The sequence below is a fragment of the Podarcis melisellensis genome, assembly GCF_964234715.1.
Source record: "Podarcis melisellensis genome assembly, chromosome: 12".
Classification (NCBI taxonomy): domain Eukaryota; kingdom Metazoa; phylum Chordata; class Lepidosauria; order Squamata; family Lacertidae; genus Podarcis; species Podarcis melisellensis.
The window spans coordinates 20,204,846-20,213,251 of NC_138544.1; positions in this window are offsets into that span (position 1 = coordinate 20,204,846).

Sequence of the window (8,406 nt, forward strand, 5' to 3'; positions counted from 1 at the left end):
TTCAGGTTAAGAGCTTTGCTTCAGGATGAGAAGAGAAATCGTGCTCCGGCAGCGCAGCCGCAGCAGGAGGCCCCATTAGCTAAAGTGGTGCTTCAGGTTAAGAACAGTTTCAGGTTAAGTACGGACCTCCGAAACGAATTAAGTACTTAACCCGAGGTACCACTGTATACACACACATATGCACACATACACACAGTGCTTTCTTCTGGGGGGGACACAGGGGGACGCATACCCTTAAACATTTTGTGAATCTAAGTTTGGCCTCATGGAGCGGCAGTACTGTATTTCAATATGAGTGGGGAAATGAGAGTACCCCTAAACATTTTTTGAGGAAAAAGCACTTCACACACAAACATATATGTATATACACACACACTTCCCTCTGTCTTCCCACCAAAGTGTGGTCGTGCCCCCCCCAAAGCACACACATGCACCCCATCGAAAGAGGGCTTTCCCGGGGCCACGATGGCTCTACATGCCACCCCCACACACTCACCTGTCTCTGTCCCCCCTTTGGAGGTGTGGGGCGGGGAGAGGGATAAAAAGATGCCTCTGATGGGGGGGCCACCTGGAGCAAGCCGGGCAAATAGTCCGCACCTGGGTGCTGCAGGGATCCAGAGTTACTGGATTCCCAACCTTTTTGGGGGGCCATGCCCCACCTAAGCATCTCTAAAATCCCGATTAATCCCCCCCCTACATGACATATAATTCTTATTATTCAAAAAGTGAACTTCGTGGAGGAAGCCTAAAAGGCCTTTCGCTGTTAATAACTTGTTTTTGAATTGACACCCTTAAAAATCAAATTGCCCACCTGTGGGCCGTGGGCCCAGTGGCGTAGCGTGGGTTGTCAGCACCCGGGGCAAGGCAAGTAATTTGTGCCCCCTAACCCATGGATTTGCGCCCCCTAACCTGTGGATTTGCGCCCCCTAACCCCCAGATGTTGCACCCGGTGCAGACGGCCCCCCCTGCACCCCACGCTACGCCACTGCGTGGGCCCCACATTGGGAACCACAGTACTATAGGGGGGGACCTTTCCAAACCTAATCATGAGAATGAGAGGCATGTCGGTTTTGGGGGTGGGGGTTGGAGGTCAAGGGCACCTTCTCTGAAAAGTCACACCATCAGGTGTCTCCCCCCACCCCCAGCCCACCTCACGCCAAAAGGCTCCTAGGAAACAGCCTTTTCTTCTTGTTTTACCTATTTCTTCCTCACTTTAAAAGCACAGAAGGAGAGAGAGAGAGACTGATAATGGCCTCAGGAGCGTGAATTCCCCCCACCTTCACTCACTTTCTCCAGCAGAAACAGCAACCACCTGTCCTGGCTCTGGGATGGCCTCAGTAGATTTTTACCTGCAGAGTCCCAAAACAACAGGCCTGTCCTGTTAGAAAAAAACTTCTTTTTCTTATCTTAGGGCAAGTAGCTTTCTGCTTGTCCAAACTCTAAAGGTAGCAAAAACAGCCAAAAACGCCCAGCAATTCCTCTTTTCCACCCACTTCACTTCTGTAGTTTTAACTTCACATCTATTTCTTTTTGTTTATCCAAAAGCATCCGTAAACATTTCACCTCCAACCCTGCAGAGCCACCTATTAGACATTCAGGGTCACGATCCTGCAAGTGGAAGCCTTGGAGAGGGGCTGCAGGCAAGCTGCAAGTTTAAGAACCATCCCTTCCTAAGGGGATAGAGAGGAGATGAAGTGATGTATTTAAAACATTTAAAGTGTTCATTAATGTCATTTATCTGGAGGGGATAGGAGCTGAAAGGAGACCTATCTGACAAGCGACACTTTGGCTAGTCTAACCCCACTTACCTAGGAATAAGCCCCACTGGGTTCAATAGAACTTACCTCTGAGTAGACATGGTTAGGAACGCACTGCTACTTTGTAAAGCATTCATTGATGGTCAGTCTCATTTCTCTGATTTTAGCTTCTTTCCTCATCCTGTTCATTAGCTTTTGGGTTGTTCCATCCCATAGAGCACAATTTCATTGTTCTATGTGGGTGACATCATTTTGTTAGTCTGTGATGTCATCAGTCCCATTCAGGGACCTAAATGTTTTGGGGGGATGGGAGGATGGGTGTGGAAGACTCCCTGGTCCTGAATTGGGTAACTGTGCCCCTGAAGGACCAGGTGCGCAGCCTGGGAGTCATTCTGGACTCACAGCTGTCCATGGAGGCACAGGTCAATTCTGTGTCCAGGGAAGCTGTCTACCAGCTCCATCTGGTACACAGACAAAGACCCTACCTGGCGGCAGACTGTCTCGCCAGAGTGGTGCATGCTCTAGTTATCCCCCGCTTGGACTACTGCGATGTGCTCTGCGTGGGGCTACCTTTGAAGGTGACCCGGAAACTACAACTAATCCAGAATGTGGCAGACAGACTGGCGACTGGGAGTGGCCGCCGAGACCACATAACAACAGTCCTGAAAGATCTACATTGGCTCCCAGTATGTTTCTGAGCACAATTCAAAGTGGTTTTGCTGACCTTTAATGCCCTAAGCGGCCTCAGCCCAGTATACGTGAAGGAGCGTCTCCACGTCCATCATTCAGGTCCAGCTCAAAGGGCCTTCTGGGGGTTCCCTCCCTGGAAGAAGTGAGGTTACAGGGAACCAGGCAGAGGGCGTTCTTGGTAGTGGTGCCTGCCCTGTGGAACGCCCTCCCATCAGACTTAGGAAATAAAACAACTATCTGACTTTTAGAAGACATCTGAAGGCAGCCCTGTTTAGGGCAGTTTTTGATGTTTGATGCTTCATTGTGTTTTTAATATTCTGTTGGGAGCCACCCAGAGTGGCTGGGGAAACCCAGCCAGATGGGCAGGGTATAAATAATAGTATTATTATTATTATTATTATTATTATGAAGACCCCCAAGCTTGGCAGGAGGCTGAAGGAAAATCTGGTTTTATTTTAAAATATACTAGTAATTCGGGAGCTGATCGCTGAGTCAGAAATATTTTCTTCATTGGATTTCTTCTCTTGTCTGAACTGCTGCAAGCTGATGTGCTGCTGTGTAACAGAAATGCCAAGTGACTTTTAATGACAACCAAGAGAAGTTCTCATTGTATGGACTGGCTGGGTTTTGGTCTTTCAACTGTGCACTCAACACTTACCTGGGAAGATGGAAGCTCCCAAATGCAAAATCTGACCTGCATCAGAAAGGCCACATTGCTCTGGAAGTCCCCCTGCCGTGGCAGCTCGCCTTCTTTGGCGGAAAGCCAAGTTCCGCAAGATACAGGCTGGGCTTCAGCAGGAGGGAGACAAGGCAGCAGTCTTTCCCCCTTAATGCGGACCAGGATGGGGAAGGTCACTGTGCAGGCAAACCAGGGAGTGTCGAGAGATGATGGCTGGGCTGTGCCAGTGGGAGAAGGAAGCAAGAAGGAACCCTTTTTTCTGTCGTCTGGCCTGGTCTGATCCTTTGTCAGTAGCTTTCCCCTAAGACAGGGGGAGGAAACATTTTTCAGCCTGAATGCCTCTTCCATTCTACAAAACATTTCATAGGCCACATGTCCATGGTGGACAAGGCAAGAAGTAAAAATAGAAGGAGCAATGGATGTAAAATTTATCTTTGTACAGGTGTCTCCCCACTTAGGCAGGAGTTACGTCCCTGGGTACCACACGTAGATGTGAAATCACTTATAGTGGGGAGCACCGCTTAAAATAATAATAATAATAATAATAATAATAATAATAATAATAATAATAATATTTACATGCTGCCCATCTGACTGGGCTGCCCCAGCCACCAGAGCCGTCTTTCCCATAGGGCTTAGTGTTGTGCCAGGGCGCCGGCCTCTCAGGGGCACCCCAGTGAGTGGGGGAGCTGTGTGGCTTTGCTGGCAGCCTCCCCTTTACCTGCACGCCCACCAGCTGCACCCCGCCAACCATAAGGCTGGCAGGTGTGCAGCTTCCTTCCCAAGCCTCCCTCCCTCCCTCACCCCACACCCCAGGAAGGCAACATCTCCCTTTCTTACCCCCATTCTTCCCTGCCACAATGTAGGATTCCCTTCCCTCAGCCACAGACCCCAGTCTTCCCTCTGTGAAAGTAGCATTAAAAAAAAAAAATTACTGAAAAATTGTAACAAGCAGATTATCAATCAATCAATCAATCAAAATATATATTTACATTTCCCCCGCTTTTTTAACACCTCCTCCCTCCCTCTCCGTGATGGAAACCAGAGCACATGGAAATGTCATTTACCTTCCCGCTGGAACGGTACCTATTTATCTACTACGGTACCTATTTATCTACTTGCACTTCAATATGCTTTCGAACTGCTAGGTTGGCAGGAGCTGGGACAGAGCAATGGGAGCTCACCCCATTGCGGGGATTCGAACCGCCAACCTTCAGATTAGCAAGCCCAAGAGGCTCAGTGATTTAGACCACAGCGCCACCTGCGTCCCTACCGCCAACATACGTAAACTATGGTTGCCATCTTTTGGACAGGTAGGACCTCTGTGTTATTAGCAGCCATGTGAGAGAAATTATTGACTGGTATAGATTTACCACACTTGTCAACCTCCTGCCTGTTTCATGCAGTTATTAATATCAAGGGTGCCATTAAAGTACTTTTCTGGTTTTACCCCATTTTTGTCCCCATGGCTTTATTTCAGCTTGATCTCTGGAACTCGATGGTCTGGAATTGGATCAAGGCAGTACTTAAAACACAGAGCCTGGAAACTAGACTTGCCTCTGTAGCTCTAGGTGACGGTGAAAACTGCTCTTGAAATTTTTTGCAGTTGTTTGGGGTTTGTTTTTTGGAACATTTCTTTCCCAACAAGGGTATTTTCCAGCAGACATAACTGGCTTCTTCTAAAACTTGCTGTTAACCAGATTTTTGTTAATGTAATTATCCACATGGAATGGTACGGCATTTTATAAAAGATGCCATTTGTGTTGCAGCATGCATTCTGGAGTTCGATTCATCCCAGGGTGCCTGGCTTGTAACATGTAATCTTTCAGGTCTAAGAAGCATGCATTTAAGAAGTTATTTTAGGAAATCTGCACCAATATGTAAGGTATATATTATAATTAACATTTCATAAAATAAAATAAAAATAACCCCACTGAACTCTGCTCAAAGGCTTTGTGGTAGCGTATGCCCTGTCCTGTTCAGGACTCTGGAACAATATAGCCTTGGAGTCCTCTCGGAGCCTCATCTAGGCTAGGAGCTGGGATGGGGAGTTTTACGAGAGAGCCCAAGGGAAAACAACACTTCCCCTCACCCTCATTCATGCCAGCCTTCGCCTGCTAAGTAGTGGAGCATTAGACAGCTTCTAGCCTGGAACCTGAGAATATATGCATTAGATATATTGGGGTAGGAAGAATAGACGGCTGGGCAAGGGGCAGTCTGGGGAGTGGATAGTTTCTCTGATAGTACGGTTGTGTTTTTTCTTGTTTTTTAAAATCACAGTGCACATTTCCATCCCCATCTCTAATAATGATAATAATAATATGATAGGTAAAAAGGCAAAGCACCTCTGGAAAGTTAAGTCCAATCAAATGTGACTATGGGGTTATGGCGCTCAACTTGCTTTCAGGCCGAGGGAGCCGGTGTTTGTCCACAGACAGCTTTCCGGGTCATGTGGCCAGCATGACTAAACCTCTTCTGGCGCAACAAAACACTGTGAGGGAAACCAGAGCGCATGGAAATGCCGATTACCTCCCCGCCATGGCGGTACCTATTTATCTATTTGCACTGGCGTGCTTTCAAACTGCTAGGTTGGCAGGAGCTATGCCACCCATCTGACGCGTTTGTCCCAGCCACTCTGGACGGCTCCCAACAAAATATTTTAAATACAGTACAATAAAACAATAAAATCTAAACTTTTTTTTGGTCCAGAATACCCACTGTAAACTGTTAGGAACTTGAGAAAGTCAATTTCCATTCTCCCCTGCAGTCTATTTTCTCTCTGCTGTCCAACATTCATGCCTTAAGTGCTCCCAACCATGGACATAATTGATAGACTCATTGAGTCTTCCTGGTTTCTTGTACCAAGATTCTTGTTTTCTCTATATTTTCGATTGCCATCCATGTTATTTACCGGTAAGTCTTTGAACCTTACAAGTGCTGGTAAGTTAACTTTTGCTTTAATTTACAAACTTCTATATCTTGATACTTCTATGTCCCAGGGGAGTTTCCCAATTAAAAATAAACCACTTCCTTATTTTGGAGGTCACACTTAACCACTTGAGCTCACTATAGAGGGACTGGTGAAACTTCTGCATTTCATACGACGCCACATTTATTTATTTAAGATACTTCATTTTTTATTTTTTATTTTTTGCTGGGATATTCCCAGAAGATGTATCTCAGAAAATCTTTGAGACTAGGCACTATTTTCTCTAATATATTGAGGGTAGCGATGAGGAAGCGACAGGGCAGAAACAAAAATTTACAGAAGGACTAATTATGGGCTCCATCAAGGAACCTATTTCCAGTTTCAGGATTCAGCCCTGAAACTGGATGAATAAAAAAAGAATAGAGTTCTATGGAGCTCTGCAGAGTAGCTGTCCCTGGCCAGTAAAGAAACACAGCTCACTCACTCCCCGTGCATCTAGAATTAAGGGCATTGCTACTAGGTCAGTGGGCATAGGAATAAAGGTTCTTTTTCAGCCACAGTCAATACTGAATACCAAGGATCCTTAAACAGAAGAGAAAACAGAGCAGTAATCAACACTAGATCACTTCCAGTTGCCGTGGATAATCACTGCATGCCAGGGGTTTGCTTTCATGCTCTGGATTTCACCCATGGCTCTGATACCTCACATTATTTCCTAAAATTTTATATCCATATTGCAAGCACCTTTTATTTGAGCACCTGGATGTGCAGTCAGTTTGCATAAGAATGCAATTTTGCAATATCGCAGTATTTCGATATAAGGAGGGAAATGAGAGTACCCCTAAACATTTTTTAAAAGAAAAAAGCACTGCATATAGGTATTCAGAAGTCAACGAGAATTAAGTACAGTACACATTACAGTGGTACCTTGGGTTACATACGCTTCAGGTTACATACGCTTCAGGTGACAGACTCCGCTAACCCAGAAATAGTGAAAACAAAAAAATTTCCTTCCAGTAGCACCTTAAAGACCAACTAAGTCAGTTCTTGGTATGAGCTTTCGTGTGCATGCACACTTCTTCAGATACACTGAAACAGAAGTTTCCAGACCCTTCTATATAGACTGGTCTGGAAACTTCTGTTTCAGTGTATCTGAAGAAGTGTGCATGCACACGAAAGCTCATACCAAGAACTGACTTAGTTGGTCTTTAAGGTGCTACTGGAAGGAAATTTTTTTGTTTTGACTATGGCAGACCAACACGGCTACCTATCTGTAACCAGAAATAGTGCTTCAGGTTAAGAACTTTGCTTCAGGATAAGAACAGAAATCGGGCTCCGGCGGCGCGGCAGCAGGAGGAGGCCCCATTAGCTAAAGTGGTGCTTCAGGTTAAGAACAGTTTCAGGTTAAGAACGGATCTCTGGAACGAATTAAGTACTTAACCTGAGGTACCACTGTACTGATAGCATTACAGCTCTGGGGCGCAATTGCAACTTTGACGCTCTGCCCCATATATTAGAGCCAGCTGCTGGCTCCAGCAAACCTCACATACACTCAAGAGGTGCAGACCGAGGTGGAAGGGGGAAAACACTCCGGCCCTCCACAAAGCACAAAGTTAGGGATCACCAAAGTAATGTAATCTGATACAGCTATAATCAGATGCAGATGAGGAAGCCATTTGTGAGCTTTGCTCTATTACTCAGTGGAAAATATCCAACAGATCTGGATTATGGACTATTGGGCAAAGAGCTCTGGCATTTTGCAAAATGTAAAAAGCACACAGGAATGTGTGGCAACCTTGGGATATATTGTATGTTGATTGCACTGAACAGGTTTTTTTTTGGGTGGGGAAGACTTTGGAAAATCTATTTCCACAAATGAACGTCGCTTTAGGAAGGCACAGTTTCACCAGGTGGTCATATTATGGTAAACAAAAAAATGACAGGTGGGGAAACCTTTTTTTTCTCTATAGAAGACCGACAGGAGAAAAAGTCAATGGTGGGGCTGATCGCTGGCAGAACCAGAGCCAAAACTGGCAGAAAGCCTCCCTCTCTCCTCCCCCCCTTGACAAGACATGCCACTGACCCAGAAAGCGGTATCTTGGCCTCATACTGCATCTCAGAAATGCAGCAGAAAGTCAAGAACAGGGGTCAGCAAACTTTTTCAGTAGGGGGCCAGTCCACTGTCCCTCAGACCTTGTGGGGGGCCGGACTATATATTTTTTGGGGTGTGTGAATGAATTCCTATGTCCCACAAATAACCCAGAGATGCGTTTTCAATAAAAGCACATATTCTACGCATGTAAAAACACGCTGATTCCCATGGGCCGGATTTAGAAGGTGATTGGGCTGGA